Source organism: Oratosquilla oratoria, chromosome 37 (assembly GCF_046742065.1).
Source record: "Oratosquilla oratoria isolate Oo_2021 chromosome 37, ASM4674206v1, whole genome shotgun sequence".
Classification (NCBI taxonomy): Eukaryota; Metazoa; Arthropoda; class Malacostraca; order Stomatopoda; family Squillidae; genus Oratosquilla; species Oratosquilla oratoria.
Window position 1 is genome coordinate 30934203 of NC_134813.1, and position 2500 is coordinate 30936702.

Sequence of the window (2500 nt, forward strand, 5' to 3'; positions counted from 1 at the left end):
GATGATAATGGAAGAGAAGGCAGTGAGAGGAAGGTGGGCAGAGTATTTTAGGGAATTGCTAGATGTGAAGGAGGATAGGAAGTGAAAGGTAGTTGCAGTGGGAAGCGCTAAGAAAATGAGTGATGAGTGAGGAAAATGGAGGAGAAATAGGGAAAGTTGAAGCTAAAGCAACTGTTAAGATGATGAGAGCAGGTAAAGCACCTGGGTTGGATAGATGCCATGCAGAATGTCTGAAGAAAGGAGGTACAGTTATGGTAGACTGGCTGGTGAGGTTATTTAATGTTTGTTTAAGAGAGGGTGGAGTGCCGGAGGACTGGAGGAGTGCCTGTATAGTTCCGCTTTACAACGGAAAGGGAGGCAAGTGTAAATGTAGTAGTTTCAGAGGGATCAGCTTGTTCAGTGTAGTTGGGAAGGCTTATGGGAGGATCTTGATTGAGAGGATTAGGAGAGGAACAGAGGGAGTAATTGGTGAGGAACAGTGTGGGTTTAGGACAGGTAGAGGTTGTGTGGATCAGATTTTTGTGGTAAGACAGATATGTGAGAAAGCTTTAGGAAAAGGTAAGGATGTTTTTTGGGCCTTTATGGATTTGGAAAAGGTGTACGATAGGGTAGACAGGAAGGCACTGTGGGAGGTACTGCAGATATATGGGATAGGAGGAAAGCTGTTAAGAGCAGTCAAGAGTTTTTACGAGAGTAGTAGAGCTTGCGTTAGGATTAGAAATGGAGAGAGTGAATGGTTTGAGGTAAAGGTGGGACTTCGTCAGGGATGTGTTATGTTGCCCTGGCTGTTCAATCTGTACATGGATGGGGTGGTGCGAGAGGTAAATGCAAGGGGGTTGGAGATGGTTAAAGAAAATGGAGAAAAGTGGGAGATAAGCAAGTTGTTGTTTGCTGACGACACTGCGCTTGTAGCAGGATCAGAGGAGGGATTGAGGAAGTTAGTGACAGAGTTTAAGAAGGTGTGTGGAAGAAGGAAGCTGAAAATAAATGTGGGCAGAAGTAAGGTGATGAGATGTACAAGGGGAGAGAGTGATAGCAGGCTGGAAGTGAGCATTAAGGGTGAGAGACTGGAGGAAGTGGATAGTTTTAGATACTTGGGTGCGAATGTGGCAGGAAAGGGAGGAGTGGGGGTGGGGGTGGAGGTAGAATGTAGATTGAGAGAAGCGAGTAAATGTCTTGGTGGATTAAAAAGTGTAATGAGAAATAGACATCTGGGAATGGATACTAAGAGGAGGTTATATGAAGGAGTGATTGTACCAACAGCACTGTACGGGACATAAACATGGAACATAAGAGAGAAAGAGAGAAGGAGTTTGAATGTGTTTGAGATGAAATGTCTGAGAAGTATGATGGGGGTTACTAGGCTAGATAGAGTGAGAAATGAGGAGGTGAGGAGGAGAACAGGGGTGGAAAGGAAGCTGGGAGATAGGGTTGATGAAAGAGTATTAGGATGGTTTGGACACATGGAAAGAATGAGTGAAGAAAGATTAGTAAAAGAAGTGTGGAAGGCAGAGGTGGAAGGAGTGAATATGAGGGAGCGTCCTAGGATGAGATGGATGGATGGGGTGAAAGGGGCATTACAAAAGAGAGGAATGTCTGTTGAGGAAGGACGGGAGAGGACAGAAGATAGGGGTGAATGGAGAAGGGTTGTGTATGGATGATGCTGTGATGCATGAGGGGGAGTGGGTGGGGGATGAGAAAAAAATTGACGCAGCCCAAATGGATTTCTCCCCGTCTTCTCCTTTTCTGTATGAAGGGACGAAGAGGGCGGTCGCCGAATTTATGAAGCGGCCTTGCTGTGGATGTGCTGTGTCTTGCGACAATGCTTCTGACCCAGGGCAGTGGACAGGATACAGGGATGACCCGTCATCCAGGAGGTGTTAAGATAAGAGGGAGGGAGGAGGGTGGAGGGGAGTGGAATATGTAGGGAATGGAATGGATGGGAGTGGTTTCTATGCCTTTTTCTTTTTGGCTACCCCCCGTGTAAGGGGGAAAAAGCCTTTGGTATATGTATGTATATATATATATATATATATATATATATATATATATATATATATACTGTACGTGTGTGTGTGTGTATGCAATGTTATGTACATATATATATATATATATATATATATATATATAATATATATATATACACACATATATGTGTGTGTGTGTGTATATATATATATATATATATATGTATATATATACATAATATATATATATATATATATATATATATATATGTATATATATATGTATATATATGTATATATATATATATGTATATATGTATATGTATATATGTATATATACAGATATACTGTATATATACATATAAATAAATATATATTTATATAAATATATATAGATAAAGTATACACGCTCATGTGCAAATGTCCATGTACACATTTTTAGACATTCGATTAAACGCAAACTCCTTCATATCCATAAACAAACAATATGCATATACAGTACACAGGCACGCGCGTACACACGCATGAGAGCA